The sequence below is a fragment of the Eurosta solidaginis genome, chromosome 5 (assembly GCF_040869045.1).
Source record: "Eurosta solidaginis isolate ZX-2024a chromosome 5, ASM4086904v1, whole genome shotgun sequence".
Lineage (NCBI taxonomy): Eukaryota > Metazoa > Arthropoda > Insecta > Diptera > Tephritidae > Eurosta > Eurosta solidaginis.
This window is the reverse complement of record NC_090323.1, coordinates 39,573,897-39,595,748: the sequence shown is the minus strand read 5'-3', so window position 1 is coordinate 39,595,748 and position 21,852 is coordinate 39,573,897. Positions and strand designations below refer to the sequence as shown.

The 21,852-nt window shown below is 36.5% G+C and overlaps 1 protein-coding gene across 2 annotated transcripts in view; it reads left to right on the top strand.

Annotated features, from left to right (window-relative positions):
* The window catches only part of SPoCk (secretory pathway calcium atpase), a 329,726-nt gene that overhangs the window by 91,132 nt on the left and 216,742 nt on the right, over positions 1-21,852 (top strand). Inside the window, exon 2 of one of the 2 annotated variants that reach the window (XM_067757239.1) lies at positions 15,817-15,865. The exons of the other annotated variant lie outside the window; for it this stretch is intronic. The gene's annotated coding sequence lies outside the window, so the exon portion shown is untranslated. The remainder of the gene's footprint in view (positions 1-15,816; positions 15,866-21,852) is intronic. 2 annotated transcript variants of the gene reach the window in all.

Here is a 21,852-nt window from a genome sequence, read left to right as displayed (position 1 = left end):
AAACCTTACGCTGTTCCAAAGGGTAAATCTACTTTCGAACCAGATTTTCACGATCCGCCAAACCCTAGAGAACACTCACGATAAGAGAATCGACATTCACCATCTTTCCGTCGACTTTAAAGCAACCTTATACAGCGCTAAAAGAAACTACTTGTACGCTGCTATGTCTGAATTTAAGTTCTCTACAAAGTTAATAAGGCTCTGCCAAATGACATCACCAGCACAGTAAAGATTGCGAAGAACCTCTCCGAGCTATTCGCAACCAAACGGAGCTTCAGACATGGCGACTCCGTTTCATGAGATTTCTTTTACATAATGCTATAGAGGACAATTATAACAGCAGAACTAAACCGTGATGGTACATTCTGTTGTGAGAGCGTACAATTACTGGCTTTTGCAAACGATATTGATATTAATGGCCTTAGCAAACACGCCGTGAGTTCTGCCTTCTCTGGAATAAATAAAAGAACAGAATAAGTAGAGGGTCTTGCGGTAAAAGAGCACAAGACAAAGTACTTGCTGTCATATTAGAAAGAATTGGCGCATTCGCGTTTTGGCAAGCACGTCATTGTTGATGGATATACGTTTTAGACTGTGAAGGGTTTCGTTTATTTGGGAAGAAGCATTTATAGCAAAACCCATGTCAGCTTAGAAATCAAATGGAGAATAGCGCTCGCCATCATGTACTACTTTATATTGAGTAGGCAATTGAAAACTAAAGTCTCCTCTCGACGAACAAAAATCACGTCAAGAAGTCACTCATCATACCGGTTATGATGTATGGCTCGGAATCATAGACGGTGTCGAGTGAAGATGAGATGGCTCTTTGAGTGCTCGTGAGAAAAGTTCTCCGGAAGATTTTTGGTCTCATCTGTAATGGCAACGATGGATTATAATGAGCTTTGCGCTTCGCTGGCTAGGTCTTGTTATGCAAATGGACAAAGACGCTCCGGGAAAGAAAGTATTCCAGTCATCACCACAGCTTGAAAGCAGGGAAAAGGGGTATACCTGTGAGAGGTAGGTGCAGGAAGACTTCAATTCGCTTGGTACTTCTACTAGTAGTTGGCGTCAGTCAACGCGAAACAGGGATAGCTGGCGCGACTTGATACCAAACGGCCTAAATCGCTTAGACGGTTAAGTGCCTACCTCCTTTTGGAGGTAGATAATGATGCTCCAAAAGGCCCAATTAAAATGTATATTTTATCCATCAACGATATCGAACCGACCCTTCAGAATTTATAATCTAGTCCAAAACACATCTCCAAATACAGATTCTTCTGAGATAATTTCCCTTATTAAACTACTCACGTCGTTTGCTTTAAAGAAGAAAGGTGGTATAACAAATAAGGAACCATTCCACTTCCGTTTGTTTATTTAACTTACTTCCATGTAATGAAGCTTAACTGTACGTTTGCATTATTTCCTTTATTGGGGTTGCTCATTTGTTCATATACATTGTATATGTGTACTTATGTATATACATCGACCTATATACATAAATATTTTCTTTATCTGTCTAAGGCAGTTCTTCATTCGCTTCATTTAGATTGCAACAAATACATACAAACATATTTCAATATATAGAAAATTACATAAAATTTACTCATCAAGTTGATTTGTGCTGTGGTTGAAGGTTTTGCGGTTGCCTCAGGTGCGTCTGGTATTTCTTTGGCTTAGCAGACGAGTTGTTGTTGTTGATTTATTTCATTATTAAAATTAGTAGTGGAGTAATTTAGTGTTTAATGTAATTATGTAGAATGTAAATAATCGAGGGCATAACCAGCACTTATGCGAGTGTGAGCGGAGGCGTGTTGTGACATATTTGAGATGGGCAACAGCAGACAAGAAGTGATTAAAGTGATTATGGCTATTAAGTGACACTTTAATAACGGCAATGTCAAATTTGTCATTACCAACAGCTGAGGCTAAAAAGTATTTTTTGATGCACAGCTTGCTTTTGTTTGTTGCTTAGGATAAAAGTTTTACAAGAACTTCTTAACTTTTGCTGATATAATCGATATTATGAAATATAAGAGTGCCCACAAAAAAGGATGTGCTTGAAACTGAAGAGGAAAAAGGGTTTGCATAAGAGTTGAATTAGTTCTGAGTTTTCTAGACACCTTGCTATTTCAATTGCATGGAAAAAGGAGCACGAAGTAAATTGGAAGCCCCCAGCCGGTTGGGACTAAAATACCCAAAAGAACTCAGGCGATGCCGGCGCAATTTATAGTTTTTCCAACTCAATTGTCAGTCGAAGTTTTAGCTAGGCCAAGTTCCTCATGGAACCACAGGGTGGGGCAGAATGACCTAGGAGGCTGAAATAGTCGGGCTTATAACTTAATGTTTCTTGACAACGGAACGTACCGAATTTATAACCGGAAAAGAACAACAACAATGCAGATTAAAATAAAGATCGGATGTACATCGCGTCAACTATTAATGTTCTTAGCTTGCTCCGTAGACGTCCCAATTAGACTGGGCGATATTAAGAGAAGGCGAGAGTTGCACATGATAGACCAAGCGGGTAAGGTTTGGGTTCTAGCGCGGGGCTATAAAGTGTCGAATATTATGTGTAGATCTTACAACCTTAGACTAACAAAGTTGCTTCTATCATTAAAAAAGAGGACTGTATACTCATGACGGGTATTCTGACTGGACACTACCTTCTGCCGTCACATGCCTTTAAATTCGGTGGTTCACTCAAGTGGACAAACATCTCGCCGATATTCGAATAAAATTGCACTGAATGCTCATTCGCTACCAAAATTGGACTAGCGGGTTCCAGTTCGGCCCTAGGATTTTTGAGGTTAGGGTCGAACTACGACCCATTAAATTGTTGTTGTTGTATTAACAGTGCTTCGCCCCATTCAATGGGCCCAACCGCTCACAAATTGTGATCAAAGTGCTCTAACGGGAGTCCAAGGAAACTGACTGTTTCAACAGGGAGGACCTTAGGGAGGTAGGTGCTAGAGGCGTAGGTTCCACAATACATTTGAAAATATGGTTGGTGATATATGGGGACACATCGCATGCAGGATATGCATTACGTATGTCTGGGTTGATTATGGACAAGTAAGAGTTTAACCTGTCACAGTATCCAGAGCGAAATTGAGCCAGGGTTATTCGTGTCTCCCTTGGTAGTGTGCTTTCCTCTTCTGCAAGGGCGGTATATTGCACCGGGCGCGTCCTGGAAAAGACGTTTACCGATTCTGTGTGGATTTGGCTTAGGGGCTGCTTATGCTTCTCTGGTTCAAATGGCTGTGTTGGCAGGTGCTGGAACTCGTCATAGTGCTTATGGAGATGTTCCCTTAAGCCCCGTGGAGGCAGTACTAGATCAAGCATTTGTTTGCTAGGATGTCCAGGTTTGTGACAATTTAGCAAAAACTGATTGTTAAGCATTTCGAAGTGCTCTTTAATATTGAGCCTTTTTACCTCACTATGTCGGTGGTGTTCGGGGATCATAAGGACACATCCGGTGGCATTACTGATTGCAGCATTTTGACAAGCCTGTAGCCTTTTCCAGTATGTATTTTGAAGACCAGGCGACCAAACTGGTGACACGTAGCTCATAAGCGGCCGGCCAATTGCTTTTTACGTGGCTAGCAACGTTTCTTTATCGTTTCCTCAAGTGCTCCCGGCAAGCGACTTGAGGATTTTGTTGCCACTTTGTACTTTAGATACAATTTCGACCCATTAAGTCAATTCTGTTAGCGGATGCGGATTCAGTGCATCAAAAGTTATAGAATTACATGTGTCGCGTTACTTGATCCGACAATTTTCTTTGTGTAGCGGTGCTATTAATGGATGTCACACATATGATATATACTAGACGTCATATTTATATGTTAGTAAATATGAGTGAACCTTTTCCAAATCAGGAAATTGAAACAAGGCCTTTTCAATAGTCCAATAAACAAAATCGTAGTAAACCTCCATAGGTAATAGCAGCTTCGACACGAATTGGCGACAAGGTCTCTTCAATCGTATAAAGAGCAAAGTGATAAAAAGATTACTACACCTTTTCCAGTTTAAGTTCAGAAAATTACAATTCAAGTTCAGAAATTCCAATTTGAATTCAAAAATTTACAATTGGAATTCGGAATGTTACAATTCAAGGTCAGAAATTCCGATTTGAGTTCAGAAAATTATAAATCAAGTTCAGAAAGTTTGTCAGGAATTTTATCGTTCATGAAATGGAAATAAAAGTATGCAAGATGGTAAATGTTAGCGCTAATAATTTGATACATGGATATGAAGGCCTGCTATCTGTTAAAGAAGCATTGAACTTCTTAATAACATAAAGAACATAGCGAAGAAAAAACCCGCTCCTCTTCTCTTCTCTCTCCTCCTCTCATAAGAGGTCAGTTACAAGGCTTCCAGCTATATTCCTAGTGTCACAAGCATTTATCTGCATTGAGTATGACAGCAGCGCTTACTTTCATGGCCGGAGTGTCCATCCTCGTTTGAGTTTTTAGCTCGGAATGTACACGCCTTGGAGAAAACTTGGGGTACAGTATATCCATGCCACCATTGTCCATGAAGCATCACGTTCAGAAAATTAAAACTCAAGTTCAGAGTTGTCATTTCAAGTTCAGAAAATTACAATTCAAATTCCGAAATGTATATGTAGGGTGTTATTTTTCACAAGTTATTCCAATTCATACTACGTCATGTAATACTTATATGTACACGCAAATAACTCCTCACATATATATTTCTGAATTTGAATTGTAATTTCCTGAACTTGAAATGAGAACTCTGAACTTGAATTGTAATTTTCTGAACTTGAATTGCAATTTTATGAACTTGAGTTGTAAATTACTGAACTTAAACTGGAAAAGGTAAAATGAAAAAAAAAAAAAAAATAAAAAAAAAAAAACTGAACCAACGAACAAACGAACCGTCCAAATCAGCTTTCTTGCTTTACATCCTTTCCAAATCCAAGCTCATACATAACTACATATACATATAGTTCATCTCTACAAGCAAACGAAGTTAATGAAGGCGGGAAGAAACTGGCATATACATATGTGGGTCTTATCCACAGCTTATCGGATACCGTGCGGCTTTTAAAGAATTACAGAGTGACCGCAACAGACGCAGAGCCTCTTGCTCAACTTACTTTCCGAGGGAGCACTTACGGTAGTACTCGGAGAAATGGTACCCAAGTCTAGTGTGGTTAAAGTTCCACATATGTACACATGTATGTATGTGTATGTATAACACTTTATGTCCACTCCTGCATACCTCCCCATCTAGTACTTATAATCACTATCATTATCAAATTGCATAGGCATATCATTTAATAACATTTGTAAATGTATAACAGTATTGTTGTGTACCTACATTTATGCATTACTCCCTACAATACACCACGGCGTATACGTAATCTGCATTTCGACATTCGCATTTTTGATGAGCACTTGGAGCTACATATGTATGTAAATTTAAGCCCTCATAGATTTGACTGTCGTCTGCTTATCTGATGAGTGCTTCTGTGCTTGCATTTACATGTATCAGGCGTATGTGTTTGTTTAAGTATGTGTGAGAAAAAAAATTAATTTATGTATTTACTGGAATTTCCTGTTTTTTGTTGTTTATTTTTGTGTATTTTCTGTGTTCTACTCCCATTGTTACATTTATTGCCATGTGAAGGTATGTTTGGAATGCTGTTGTTGTTATATGGCGTAATTACATTATTTATTACAACGTTATGCATTAATGACAGCGCGCTATTGTTGCGGGTTTGGGAAGATAATGTGGGCAGTAGTGTAAGGAGGAGGAGATTTAAAAGCATTTATGACAATGGTATAATGTGGGAAATATGTTTAATGTAAATCAGAGTGAATGTTTGTAGTTGCACACCCAGTAGTGAGTACCCTGTTCTTAACAGAAATGAATGAATCCAGTAAGATTTGGCAAAATGGGTATATGTATTTTATATACAAAGATAGACGAGCGGGAAAAAGAAATAAGTTATAAAACGGAAAGGAAGGTGGAATTCGTTTTGATAAAAAGCATGTAAATATTTAGACAAGATTAGGTAAATGTCCATTGTAGAAGAAATAGCGTGATAGTAAAGAGGTAAATAGTGAATAGGTCGCTGGGTAAAGGAAAAAGGAATGGGAAGGAGAAAGCAGAAGGAAAGGAAGCTTAAAATAATAGGGGCAGGGTGAAAGGATATGGGAAGGTGGAGAAAAAGCGGATGAAAGAGAACAGAATGGGTTCAAACGGTTGCATGATGCTATCCTTCCAAGGTGTTGCCAGCGGAATTTTTAGCCACCCCAACCCAATTGAGGCAAATGCTGTTTATTCAGCAGATGATAATCAATATGTTTTTGAAGGATTGAGGAGGGGGGGGGGGGGATGGGGAGTAAATGGACAAGGACGGCGGAGAGACAAGGAAAGAAAGAGATGGAGATGGAGGAAGAAAAATGGGAAATGGGGAAAATAAGAGGGAGAGAGAGAAGGGGTAAGGAGGAAGTGTGGAAAATTGTGAAAGACAAAAATGGCAGATTGCTAGAACGAAACAAAAAGGGGGTTGGAAAAGTAGAAAAGGCAGAGGGAAAGATGAAAAGGAAACAAGGAGAAGAGAGAGGGGAAGAAAATTGGAGAAAGAGCATTCAAGAACTGGAAAAGAGGCTAAAGTGTTAGGGAAAAGTAGAAGAAGATAAGGAGGAGATTAGCGGAGCGGAAGCGAGTGAGGGGAGGTTGATCTAAAGTTAGAATGAGAATTTGATGAAGGGATAGATGAAAAAGTAAAGGAAGACGAGCAAAGAGTGCAAGATTGAGAGAATAAACACATAACAAATTAACGGAGCGAAGAAGGTCGCCAGAAGGAAATAAAATACAATGACTTTTTTTTATTATTTTTATGATGAACTAAGCCGCAGCGAAACGAGGCAATGTTTGCTAGAATAACTATGTATGTATGTATATAAAAATTAACTTAAAAAAAACAAAGTAATCCAAAAATGTTAAAGTCGGAGTTGGAGTGGGGGTGGGAATAGGGGTGGGAGTGTAAGTTGGGGTGGTAGTGGGATTGATGCTGAGATGGTAGTGGAAGTATGAATGGAATGGAAAGCAAAAAAAGAGGACGAAGAAATAAAATTACAGGTAAAAGGTTGAATGGGAATGGAAGAAGTGGGCTCGGAGGTGAGGGTAGAAAATTTCCAAATACACGAAAGTCAAAGTTGGGACAGAACAAAGTCTGACAGGTCGGCTAGATACATTAAAAGTATTTTGGTGGAAATATTACAGTTCTAATATAAAATTTTATCTACGCTCCACATTTCATATTAATCCGTCGGGCTACTTTCGAGAGAGTAGTGGATATACGAATGAGTGTATAAAAATGTTAGATAGATCAGTTGAGTCATATAAAATTATTCGATTATGTTAGAAGGGAAATTCTACTTAAACATACTTCCATGAGTAAGATGCTTTTGGTCCCGAAGCACTTGCCCACGACAGTTAGGCCTAAAAGCTGAAATGGCTCTGACGCAATAACTATGAGCCACTTTGGGCTTATCCTACTCTGCACATTTCCTTTTTTAATGCCAATTGTTGTAGTAGTCTTACCAGTATATCCCAGCGTAAACCTAACCCATCGCTAAGGTTCTTGCAATTCCAATTGGGTTTATATTTATACATATTAATTTATTAAAACTCAGTAAAATATTCCGAACCATGCGCCATAAATATTTGTATAAAAAAAAAAATCATAAAATAATAGCTCAACAACTCAGCTTACAACAAATCAACAAAATCAGCTTACATCAGCATTTCTGTCTACTAAGCGCATCGTTTGTCTACAGTTTGTCTGGCATTTATGAATTTTGCTCTACTAGCTTCTGTACACTATAAATTTGCGACATAGCCCGCCTTTGGCTCGTTTTTGTCATCATGGCGCTCAGCTATGCTCCATTTTACAACAAAATGCATATTTAGGTATGCAGGTACATATAGTACATATTTTTTTAAATTTACAATAATGCCATATTACTATGACAACTAAGCAGCTTAGATGCTTTGCATACTTTTGCATGAGGATTTCGTTCAAAATGTTTGATTTGGAAAATAACGCCAAAAGTATGCAATACTTTTATGAATATTAAAATGTATGGGAAATGTCATTTGTGACACGTTCAGGGTAAAGAAAAACTTATACGCTTGAAAGTGCAACTAATGGCTCAGATCAAGAAAATTGAAAAGTTCAAAGTTTTTATGATTACTTCGAAGAAAACTCTTAACTACTCTGCCGCGAGATATTACTACGATAATAGCGCATTTACGAAACGAAAATAGCAGTGGCAATATCTTTTAATAAAATTTGGTAAATCAATTTTTTTTATTTTCGTTAGTTTCAACAAAAGCTTTCATGAGTGTTGTAACTGAAAATTTGCAAATCAATCACAAAAACATGTTCGAAAAAATTTGAAAATTCGAGAAAATTTTTCGAATGCTTCAGACTTTTTATTAAGAGTTTTCTGAATTCTTGTGTGTATTCAGTTTAATAGCCCAATCAATTTCAGTCTAACAATAACAAGTAAGGACTTCTCTAATATTTGTATATTGATTTTTGAAATTTTTCCTCTGAAGGGTTTTTCATGTTTTCATCCACAGAGACTTATAACTTGAAATTTATCAGACTTGAATTGGTTGGCTTACAAAACTGCACTGCCAAAAAAGTTCTGAAAATTAAAAAAAGAGTGGTTAAATTAAATTCAGTACCAGGTGGTATTATCTCATCAGCCGATTGCTTCTTCTTCATAATTTACAAGCAACGTCTTGGTCAGTAAGATGTTGGTTTATTAAATCAATGCTAGTTTTCTTTTGACTTTGCATTCTTTTGCACAGCGAATTAAATTGAATTCGCTTTGCCATCACCTGGTATAGATTCGCCTTGAAAGAGGTAAACATTTTCTTAAACATTTCTTCGAATCATAAAATTTTTTCAAAAACGTTTTTGAGATTGGTTCGCTGAGTTTTAGTGACAAAATTCATGGAGGTTTTTTTAAATTATCTATAAAAATAAATTGCTTTGCGTTAGTCTCGCTTAAACTCAAAAACGGCTTAACCGATTACGATATTTATTTTTGTTTCCTTCGTCATGTCTCAAAGATGGTTTAGAACAAGTTTCTTTAAAAAGTGCCACGGCTGTGACGTCCTCTATTTCGAAATTGAAATTCCCTTTATATCCGCAATTATTTGAAGAAGGTATCAAAAATGTGTTAAAGAGTTTCATATTTGGACGGAGGTGCAGTGGCAATGGGATTGAGAGTTGGAGTGGGAGTGTGAGCTTCAGTGAGAGTGGGAATGGTATGTGGAGTGGGAGGAATATCAATGGAATAAGGGTGGACAAGAATGAGGAGCAAAATGGACTAAAAATAAGACGAGGATGGTATTGGAAAAGAAGAGAGGAAGCGAGACCCACATTTTTAATGTAGGCAAATCAATTTTCGGACAGGACAAAGTCTGCCGGGTACACTGGTCATTCATGAAATTGGAAAAAAAGTGTTCCTGCCATTTTTGTCTACGCAACTATATATACTACCATATCTATTTACTGTTTTTGTAAATATATTGCTGTGCATATAACATTTTTTTTAACCTTTGTAATTAACAAACGCATAAATAATTGATAAATGATGAAAGTTGAGTTTAATTATGAAGTTAATTAAAATTGCACTTATATTTTTGTTTGTAGATATTGATGAGGTTTATGGTAGAAGGCAAAATATAAAAATTATGTGACATGAAGCAGGTGGGAAATTTTTATGTATGCTTTTAATTTGCCTGAAAACAATGTGAAAATATTCTCATAACTTTATCGATAGAATTTTAGCTATGCCTGCAGTATCGATAATAAAATCTGGCGGTTGACGTAAGGTTTTCATACTCTTGGGCTCTATTCTGCTCTTATCGATTCGTAAAGAGAAGATGATTCAATGTCTTTCGAAGCGCGTTACAGAATAAGGCATCTGTAGATGATTTCCGCAAGTAAAATCATGGCGAGCTGGGAGGTTAGAGGCAAACTCTAATTAGATCGCGAACACTTGTTCGCATTGCTAGGTAGCGAGAGAGAAGACGTACCTGACATTTCAATCCCTGGCGGCGGATTATATGTTTTACGAACCCTTCTCCCTGGTCTAACCCACTTACAACACTATTTCTCGTACTAACCAATAATTGTGGGTTACACCAATTTTGTGCTAATAGCCTCAATTTATTGGTAACTACTTACATCCAATGTTGCCAAGCAATTGGATCTATGCGGACGGTAACATTATTGCCCTTACATCGATCATTATTGTCCAACTGATCTTTGGCAAAAGAGAGATCATCAAAGCAAAATGAGTCCGGAGTATCGAATATATGTGAAGCATGAACGGGTTATTTTGCTTGGCGTAGCCAAACCCGTAAACTTGACCTTAACCATACTTGTTGTTCAAAGTAAATGCGTTTCGAATTTTGATTATCGAATAGATTGTGGCAACTCTGTCAAATATAATTATTGTTTATTACCCCACCTTATAAACTCAACGAAAATTCGTTTCACCTATTGACTTCGAATTTACAGTTTTTTCTTATCCACTTTCAAGGTTTGTCAAATTTTTATTTATTTTTAAACATTTAAAAATTCAAGTATGATGAAATTTCATGTAAAAAGATAAACAGATAATTTGTCTAAAATAAAGTAAACCCTCAACATCTTCTCTAGAAAAGCGCAATAATAGCGCCGACCTGCGCTCAGTTTCAAATTTGCGGCAGTATATTCCTGAAACGTCTTAAATATGTCCAAAATATCTTTGGGTGCTCGCAGGCTGGAGAGAAAATCTAAAGCAGATCCACACGGCCTTGCACAAGATGCGGAACAATCGAATTTGATGCCCACTTCAACGGCGAAGCTAACGCCTGAATTTGAATATTTGGTGCCTGATAGTGTCTTTGGACACTTTCATGAAACTAAAAGAACAGAAGAGGAGTTGGATGCTGGGTGGATAGTTAAAAAGTCAAGTCAATTAATAAACAAAGAAGATTGGGAAGATGAAGATGAACTAAAAGAAATTTTATCGCAACAGGTATGAAGTCGTTTAAAGTGGGTTGAAGGTTAATTTCACTAAGTCAATATTACCGCAACAGCTTGCGCAAAACTTTCTTTCAGGATTTTAAGTTATTATAACCAAAGCGATTTCGAGAGAATGGGAGGCAATGGGAACAGCTGGGATTACCCGTTATTGCTGATTTTCTAAAAAAAAAAACTGTGACCGAAGGATGTTAGTGAAAGGAAATAACGATTTTTTTTATTTATTAGACACTCTACGGTACAGCGAATTCCGTATAAATTCGCCTGCTATCAGCTTGTGTATATTCGCTTTGATACGCTGCCACGGCGGGTATAAACAGGTTGATAGCCAAATAGTTTAATTTTCCTAAATCCATATTACCGCAACGGCTTAGGACATCCGGAACGAGGCGAGGGAATGCCAATAGTGGATAACTTGCTCCTGCCAATTTTCTTAAAGAACAACTCAGTGTGAAGGATGTCATTAAAAAAAAAATGATTATTTTGATTTTTGACATTCTGTTGTACGGCGAACCAAATATGAACTCGCCTTGCTTTTACATTGCGAGTATTCGCCTAAACTAAATTATACACTGCCAAGGCGATGTGCAATGCGATTTCAATGCCAATTCGCCGTACGGCAGAGTGCGAAATCAAAAGAAAATTTGCAGAATTTAGTCCTTTCACTGATACTCTAAGTTTCCAAAACTTGCTAGCAAAATTGCAAGGGCAAGCAATTTGCTGTATGCATGCCAGCGTTTAAAGCGATTTCATTACAAGCCAGATATCTGCTTTGAGTACTAATAAAATTAGTGCACTTAGTCATGAGCCAAAAAATTGTGTCTAAATGTATACTTAGTCAAGTACAGAAAAATACTATGAGTGATTAGCACATAAAACAGAAAATACATAAGAGTGCCCCGCAATACACATGTCCCATACCTATATGACATTGTTGAGTATAAACTGAAATCATAGTCGCTTTAACTCAGTAGCACGTTGGTTTCGTGTATAATACACTGTATACTTCGTTTATTATCCGTTTTTCTTTAGCGCTGTATTCAGTTTAGTTTCTTGTACATTGTTGTGTTGCTAGCGTCAGAAGACTGATATGACTTTATTCATTTTATTGCACTGTTAGTCTTACCTATTCCAATTAGTGTTTTCGTATAACACAGTTGACTTTCTTGTTCAAGAAGACAATTGAGTACTGAACTGCTTCGTGGCTTATGAGCGGTTATTCATTTTACGAAAAATGACAAGGTAAATATGTGTTAGTGGATATAAGTGCTTGATATTCTATGTTTGTATATGCACTAATACTCATTTTTTGGTTAGTCCACTAATAACCTTAAAATAGGAATAATTGCAGCTCACTGGTACAAGCCACTGACATACCATCAGCTGATTGCTTGTTTTTAGTAATTTTCATAGAAGAATCTGGTATCAGAGAATGCCAGCCAAATGTAAAATTCTTTTGATTTGACTCGCAGTTGTACGGCGAAGTAGTTCTGAGTTCGCTTTGCGTTCATCTTTTATATATTGGCACCACCCTAGGCGAATTCAGTACCAGATGTTGTCATCCGAAAAACTAATTGCTTCTAGGCTATTTTTCCTACAACGCTTTGGCACAATAATTGGGCAATTCACGGAGTGTCGTATTCATGTAAAGTTATAAAATTTGAGCTGTTTTCATAGGTTGAGTTCGCTTTGCCATCACTTTGTATGGATTCGCCTTGTCGCCCCACCTTTAACAGTATTTAGTATTATTGACATTGCAAAAAATCAGTTATTGGCGAAATATCTCTACGTACGATATTCGCCTTGGTTATAGCGCAGCAAATTAAAACCCAATTCGCCGTAATGCAGAACATCATTTTTAAAGTAATGTGATATGTTATTTCACTGTTATTCTAGAATTTTGCCAATAAAATATTAAGAGAACGATATTAGCTGATAGTAAGTCATCGCTTAAGGCCAATTCAGTAAAAGAAGATGGCATGCCATCAATTGATTGTTGTTTCTGCAATTTTCAGCGGCGCATCCGGTGTCAGAGGTTGTCCGCCAAACCAAGCTTACTATTACTTTTACACTCAATCGCCATACCGTAGAGTGTCAAATCCAAAGAAATCGTTTGTACTAAATTAGCGTAAGTGGCAGCAGAGCGAATTAAAACCCAATTCGTCGTACTCAAGAATGTCAGTTAAAAAGAAACGAGTTATTTTATTCCACTAATAGTCTGATTTTCCAAAAGTTGCTAGAAAAATTGCAAGAGCAAACAATTTGCTGTTTGCATGTTACTGCCCAAGGCGAATTCGGAACATGCTGTTAACCGATTAGTTCTCGCTGCAATTATCATAGAAAAATATTGTACCAGAGGATACCCGTGTAAAATTATCGTTTTATATGACATTCACTTGTACGGCGAATTGGGTGTGAATTCGCCTTGCCTCAGATTCGGACTGAATTTACCTAACTGCCTGCGTCAGACATTTTTCACACCGTCTCTATCGCCCCCCTCATTTTCCTCATCCATTTCGCCTTTTAATATCATTTAGCGTTAATTAGTCTTACGGCCACTTAATTTCCATTTTTAACTTTACTTTTGCGTGCCACATTTTCACTATTAGAAAACTTTCCCACAATTACTCGTATTTTTTGCATTTCTGCAATTTCCTTTTAAAGCTGGCAAATGAAGCACGAGCACACGCATAATTATTTTCATAATTTTTCTTTGTTCTATGTGCTATATTGTTTGTCTTGCTACGATTTTTTTTCTTTCTTTTGCGGTTCTTCTTTTGTTGTTTTCGCGGTTATGACGGTCCTTTGTTAGACAACTTATTCATTAATGAAAGCAATGTAGGTTTAATTAAGTGTGACTGTTAGATATTAGTGATGGTGTGAGGGTTAAAGGGTTCAAATATGAAAATTTTATAATTTGCGAATTCCTTTGATGCTAAAACTCAGAAAAGGGTCGTTGCAAAAAGCTCCATTTTAATTAATATTTCGGCTTTTATTAGCAATGAGATATCATTTTATCCTTTAGCGATAATGGGCCCACTTTAAAACGTTAACGATTTTTTGTTTAATTAAATTAAATGCACATTAGTACCCCCTAAACCTACTTATTTGACCACGCTCCGCTTATAGCGACGACTTCCTTAACCCGAGACACTTTATTAGAGCCACACATAGCACTTTTCGGGCATTTTCATTCCATCGAAAAAGTTTCAGTAATTTGAAAAAATTCGCTTGATTTGAAAATAGTTTCATTTGATATGATAAAAGTTTCATTCGATTTAAAAAAGGTTCGATGATTTGAAAAAATTTCGCTTGATTTGAAAAAGTTTCATTCGATTTTGAAAAAAATTCCTGTGATTTGAAAAAAGTTACATTTGATATGAAATAAGTTGTATTTGACCTGAAAAAACTTTCATCTGTTTGGAAAAAATTTTAAAAAAGTTTTAATTGATTAAAAAAAATTTAAATTTGACTTGAAAAAAGTTCCAGTTCTATTCAAGCTAAAAAATGTTTCTTTTGATGTGAAAAAAGTTTCATTTGATATGATAAAAGTTTCATTCGATTTAAAAAAGGTTCGATGATTTGAAAAAATTTCGCTTGATTTGAAAAAGTTTCATTCGATTTTGAAAAAAATTCCTGTGATTTGAAAAAAGTTACATTTGATATGAAATAAGTTGTATTTGACCTGAAAAAACTTTCATCTGTTTGGAAAAAATTTTAAAAAAGTTTTAATTGATTAAAAAAAATTTAAATTTGACTTGAAAAAAGTTCCAGTTCTATTCAAGCTAAAAAATGTTTCTTTTGATGTGAAAAACATTTTATTTGATTTAATTGGTCTGAGAAATGTTTTGTTTGATTGAGAAAAGTTTCTTTCGATTTGAAAAAGTTTCAGTGATTTGAAAAAATTCGCTTGATTTGAAAAAAAGTTTCATCTAATTTGAAGAAAGTTTCAGTTGATTTGAAAAAAGTTTTATTTAATACGAAAAAAAGTTTCACTTGATTTGAAAAAGTTACATTTGATATGAAAAAAGTTGTATTTGACATGAAAAAACTTTCATCTGTTTGGAAAAAATTCTATTAAATTTGAAAAAGGTTTTTGTTGATTTTAAAAAAGTTTTAATTTATCTGAAGCTTTAAATTTGACTTGAAAAAGTTCAATTTGATTTGAAACGTTTTATTCAAGTTAAAAAAAGTTTCTTTCGTTGTGAAAAAAGTTTTATTTGATTCGAAAAAAGCTTCAATTGGTTTGAAAAAACTTCATTTGATTAAAAAAAGTTTCTTTCGGTTTGAAAAATTTTCATTGATTTGAAAAATATTTCATTTGATTTGAAAAAAGTTTCATTTGATTTGAAAATGGTTTCATTTGATCTGAAACAGTTTCATAAGATTTGCAAACGGTTTTCGTTGATTTTAAAAAAGTTTCAATTTGAAAAAAGTTTAATTTGACCTAAAAGACGTTTCATTCGGCTTGAAAAAGTTTCATTGATTTGAAAAAAGTTTCGTTTGATTTGAAAAAAAGTCTAATTTGATTTGAAAAAAGTTTCATTCGATTTGAAAAAGTTTCATTGATTTGAAAAAAGTTTATTTTGATTTGAAAGAAAGTTTCATTTGCCTTGAAAATGCTACATCAAAAAAAAAGAATAATAAAGTAAGAATAGATTAAGATATCATTCATGTGCTATATCCGAATATTTTAATTTCTAATGCTTTCTTATTTTCTTTTTCAGGTATGTGATATACTTAAGATGACTTGAAATATGTGAATATTAAAAAAAAGTAAGTGAACATTGGAAATATACCGTTAGTCATCTTATTTTACTTGTATTTAAGCAATTCAGAAGGGTCTGGGTATTAGTTGTTAGGTTTTAAATTTTAAGTTGTTTAAGTGACATTCCATATCAAATTTGATTAAAACATAGCACATGCGACAAATAGGATACCTTGTTTTTCGGACTGAGTACAGACCATTTCGGTATCCGGGTCACTATGGTCTTATTCTCTTAAAAGTATAAGATCATTTCGATGCTGCTTCATTGAATGTCGGGTTTAATTTCCGGACTATTTCGATAATATTTCTGAGTCAGTTCGGGATTGTTTTCAGCATAATTTCGGGATATATTCAGATTATTTTGGTACTATTTTTGAATCGTTAGTTTTTCCTAACAATTTCGAAATTTTCTTAAAAATTGTATCGGTATTATTTTGAAATAATTTCAAAAGTTGCTTCGGTATAAATTCAAGGATATCACCATTTTGAAGTTTTTAGGGATAATTTTGGGACTATGTCGTTATGATAATGGAACAATCTTAGAATCGTTTTCGGATTGTTTTTGGGATAGTTTAGAAGCTTTTTTGAAACTATTTCGGGACCATCGGTGTATCATTTCGAGATTTTCTCCGGATTATTTCGAGATTGGTTAACTTGTTATTTTGTTGCTGCTTCGGCGTCGCCTTCGGACTGTTTCAGGACTATTTTCTAGACTCGAGAAAAGGCAAAATTTGCACATGTAGAGAAAACAGGTGGATATGACAAGTTTAAGTGAATTTAAGTGACACATTAGCAGAGCAAAGAATAAATTCATTTCAGTAATGAGAATTTTTTGCTTTCAAAAAATATGTACGATAAATGATGTTTAAGTGAAATGGAAGTACTTTTGTTACCGGCTTTGGAAGCAGCACTTATATACATGTATGCTTAAGTACTTAAGTGCTAACGTAATATAAAATTTTAGTATATATAAGTATATATATACATTTTATGCCGGTTATATAAGATGGACTGTCCGCTATTTACGAACAGAAAATTAATGACTGCAAGTACAGTAAAATGGCTGACAAGTCAAGAAGCTCAAACGAGCATTTGTAAAGTTTTCACTATTGAAAAACCAAAAAGCACAAAAAAGTTGTGCTCAACGAAGCGCAGGAAATTAAGTGAGAAAATGTTACGAATTTTTTATGCGTTAAAGACATGTGGGGAAATAAAGAGTCCACCCAGCAAGCAGACCCTCTAATATTAGAAAATATTTGGCGAGAGAAAGAAATTTAGTTTCGTTACTAATGCCGAAACTTAAAAAGAAAGGACTGTAGATTCATAACGGGTATTCTGACTGGACACTGCCTTCTGGCATCACATGTCTTTAAATTAGGCTAGGTCAGTGGTAGCAGATACAGGAAATGCGAGTTGGATGAAAACCGATAGGGTACATTTTATGTGCGTGCCTTGCGCTTGCCAGTCTAAGATTCCAGCTATTAGGAGAGATACGGCTGTCAGATCTTGAAGCAGCAAGTGGATTAAGACCTAGGAAGCTTCTAGTATTTGGCAAGAGGACGGAGTTATTTTATAACATAGGTCCTGGTTTTTGATAGGGTTTTTCAGTTTGGTCGTTAAAACAAACTTCTGCTAACACTACAGACTCATTCAGCCTATGTGAGGTCCTCATGGAGCGGCCAGTTCAACTTAACCTAAACTAATGTCGAAACTGAAGAAAAGTTAAAAAAGATGTACAACGGTACCACAATTGTGCCATGGGTTGCGGGCCCCTGTCTTAGAGCCACAATGGCAAAACCATGACGAACATATATTTAGTCGATTTCGTGGGAAAGAACGCTGCGGCCCGGAAAATTATCAGGTTTCGGCATATTTGATAAGGGCTTTGTGACTACTAGCTCTTTGGCATACATACCAACTTCGCTATTGGCAAGCTATTGCGCCAGGGCAACTCAACCTTTTGCGAACTTTGATAGCTTCAATATTAGGAAATAAGAACTGAGGGAATGACTCAATAAGCGGGCGGAAAAAGATTTATTTATTACAAGGCAAAGTTGGCCGGGTTCTTCTCTCAGAATCTCGATATATATATATATATATATAGTACCCATAGTACTTATAGAACCTACTAGCAATCTAATAGCCGAACTGCTAAGCACTTCACTGAGCTCAAATTTGATGTAATCTGTTGTGTAGTCTGAACGTGTTTGGGTCGCTTGATATTAGCTTGAACTATTTTGACGTGGTCCATGGCGCATAGTAACATATGCATTTAATTTAACCGCACGGCGAGCTGTATATAACTTGGAGCTCCGGTGTTCATCTGTAATCTACTGAGCTTCGAATTAACTAAGCATACGTTAGGAAGATGGGATATTCTGCCAAAATTATTGTGCATGCTAACGCTGCTTTAGCCTTTGGCGCTCGTAAACCATTCACTGATCAATGGAAGTCCATGCGGCACGTTTCTGCTGTAGCTGCGTGCAGTAAGACGGGGTGGATTATGGTTGATTATTTAACTTTTCACACCTTTCGTTAGTTATGTTCACTAATATGTTCTACTATATATAGTGGAGCCAGCTCGAGCAGCACCTCCATGGCCACAGTTCAGCATGTAGCGCTCCAGTGATGCGAACGTTGGAGTTTGGTTAGCGACTTTTGTACTATAACTAAAGGTGGTCGAGATGGCCAGACGACCGCTCCCTACAGTACGATGGGTCTTTGTATCATGGTTTACATTCATTCTCGAGATTACATCTATGCTCTAAAGTAGGAGTGACAGCAGCCTCTTGTGTATAGCTGTTTGTGGTTTTGATTTGCGCTGTGTCATTTCCAACTCAAGTTTCGGTTATCATCGTATGCAGAAAAGCTTAAATCTACATTCTTATAGGTAATTGTACTTCATTATCTTCAATCGTGCGACTAACATTGTTGTGATCTGTGTTGTTGAATGCGCCCTCTATGTCAAAGAAGGCGCAAAGCACTAACAACGTGCTGACTGTCATGTAATATTGTTCCCTGAAGCGTATTCGATCTTATCTCGTTGTCTAGGATTTTATCCAATGATTTCGGAGCAAAAGAGGTTAAACAAATATTTCTGAAAGACTGCGTCAAGTCAATTTAGGTTCGAAAATAACTAAGCCTTTTTTGCACACCCTCGGAATAAATATCATCGCAAGGATGCCCATCATTACCTTCTTTTGGTGTGGGTTTAGTTTCTCCCACTGCTGTAAAAAGTTCGAATGGACGCCGTGCACTCATGGAGATTTCATAAGAGCTTTATGCCCGCCCACCGTTATCGCAGTGAAAAGGTTCTTGCGAAGGTGTTGGTCCGAAGGCACGGATTTTCGACCTCCGTTATGGTTTGCTGGAATAGTGTTTGCACTTTCTATCTCGTTCCTGCTGAGTACCATCAGAAAGTTTTATGGTTGATTTTGCCTTTACTTGCCGCTTCGCGTAGGCTTTGTACCCTTCGAAAAACTGCCTAATGCTAGAAGATTCGAATATGAGCCAGGCGTTCAAGTTTTTCACAAATAAATATTGTATTGCACTACCTTCTGGGTAACAACTTTTCAATACTTAAGTTTGATTCTCTTAATTTGAAATTCTTAAAATTTTTCTTTCAAGCTATAAAGTGCATAAACTTAAAAAAAATGCGATCGAAGAATCATTAGCATCGTTTTTTTTTGTTACTCTACAATTTGCGCATCATTTAAGCGGCTTTTAGGCGCATCTACATAATTAATTGACGCTTACGTCCTGCAATTGACCAATAGGGGGGGTATGGGCCAGCGTGTTGAAAGCGCTGCGTATTCAAAAACTTATTAGTATGCTGTTGCTATTTTACTTTGTTATGGAGCGCACCTGCAGTAAAATTATACTAAAATGCATTGCTTGCCTTCTCCGCGCTGCTCTTAGCTTTGCATTTCTTATGCTTTCAATTTACTCGTTGATACATGAAGTGTTGCATACTTTGAGGCGTTGCAGAGTTGTAATTGAAAGCTTCTCTAACTTTCTTACGTTTTTCTACTATACCTCTGCGTTTTGTTAGCTTTTTTTTGTGCTCTATAAATTTTGTATTTTTTTTATATATTTTTCACCGCCCAAGTACTAATTTAGTTGCTTTAATTGCTTTGTTTTAATAGCGATTTTATTTACCTCTTTTCTTTTTACACTTTTCGATTTTCTTGTCGTTATTGTTGCATTTTTTCATGTAGTCCTTACATTTTACTTATTTTCTACCCTCGTAATTAAGTCACTTGTTGCCATTTTAATTCCACCCTCGTCCTTTCAACTTTAGTTTGGCATCTGCATGGAATTGCTTTGATCTTAACTCTCTGTTCACAAAGTGCTTTTTTATCGCTGTGTTTTCCGAGTTCCTTCTACTGGCTACTTGGTTTCCTTACCTTTTTTAAAAGTATTTGCAGTTATCACAATGTTCGAGTGTGTATCGAAAAACAACTGGTACGATGAGGAGGGCTGTTCCCTGACGGAAACCAAATGCGGCACGATATGAGTGTTATCGTGATTGAAAGAGGAGAGACGTGAAGGACTTTCAGATGCTGGCAGGTAGAAGAACGCAAGATATCTTCTACATTTAGTTCCGATGTACAAAGAGTGCTTAAGTTATGGAGAAAGCATTAATTCTTGTTGTTGAGACTCCTGTGGTGGCAGGAGCCTATTATATGGAGTGAGCATGCCAATATCAGGAATAAAAATAACAAAGGGTCGGGAAGTAACAGACTACCGGTCGATAATGAAGGACACGGCGTTCACTACTATGTAAGAAAGGAGGCCCCGAAAACGGCCCCAGTTATTGCTGTTTTATCTAGCGTGATTTGAGAAAGACTTGAGCTCAAAGTCGGCAAAGTGATTGAAACTTATAAGTATGAAAAATCCCAGCAACTCTTTGACGCGTTCAAAGCAGTTTTTGAGAAATTCGAAACAAAATGGGGATTCAGAAAAAGCTACTACCTGTCGCGTTCTTTGTTTTATCTGATGTTGAAAAAAAAACGGTAATCTATTATTAGAGCGTTTTGTTGGCTCCTCTGAGTATATGGATATTTGTCTTAACAAAATTACCTTAAGTTCGCCTCCTCTAACTTAAATAAAGAGTCAATAATTAGGTTTTGCTAGGACAAAAAGAAGTAGTTTCTGTCATCTAAGGCGTGCCTTTCATCATACCTATCACGATGTATGGTTCGTTGCCGAAAGAAGATGCGATGGCCTTGAACTATTCTCTCGAAGATAAGAAGGTCGTATCATGATGCAAACTATGTATATCAAAAAAGAACTTAAAGATGAGCTGTATGAAAAGGAAAACATGATCATAGTGCAGCGAGTAACAGCTCAAAGCTTTGCTGATTAGATCGTGTCATCCGCTGGGATGAATACGCTTCGGATTTGAAAGTATTTCTGTCGACACATGAATTTGGTAGCAGAGTAAGGAGAAGAAAGCGAGGACTGGCAGACTCATGATGGTTATTCTTACTGGATACTGCCTTCTGGCGTCACATGTCTTTAAATTAAGCTTGGTTAGTGATAGCAGATGTAGGAAGTGCGGTTTGGAGGAGCAAACGATCAAACACGTTTTTTGCTCATACCCTACGCTTGCCAAGTTAAGATTCCAGCTATTAGTAGTGATATAGCTGTCAGATCTAGAAGCAGATAGTTGCATAGGTCCTAGAAAGCTTCTAGTATTTGCCAAGAGAATGATTTTTGATAGAATTTTTCAGTTAGGTCGTTAAACAAACTTCTGAAAACACTACAGACTCATTCAGGTTATGTAAGGTCATCACGGAGCGGTCCAATTCAACGTAACATAACCTAAGTAGAAGAACTATATTGAGTCGGGAAGAACAGGTGGAAGAAACCATATTCTATTTGGTGCATCCAACAGGCGTGAGTAAGTAATGACTGGTGTGCTTCGTTTGTAACTTGTTGCTATTAAGCCCCGCACTCTCTTTACAAACGTCCCACAATTCGTTTTCTTTCT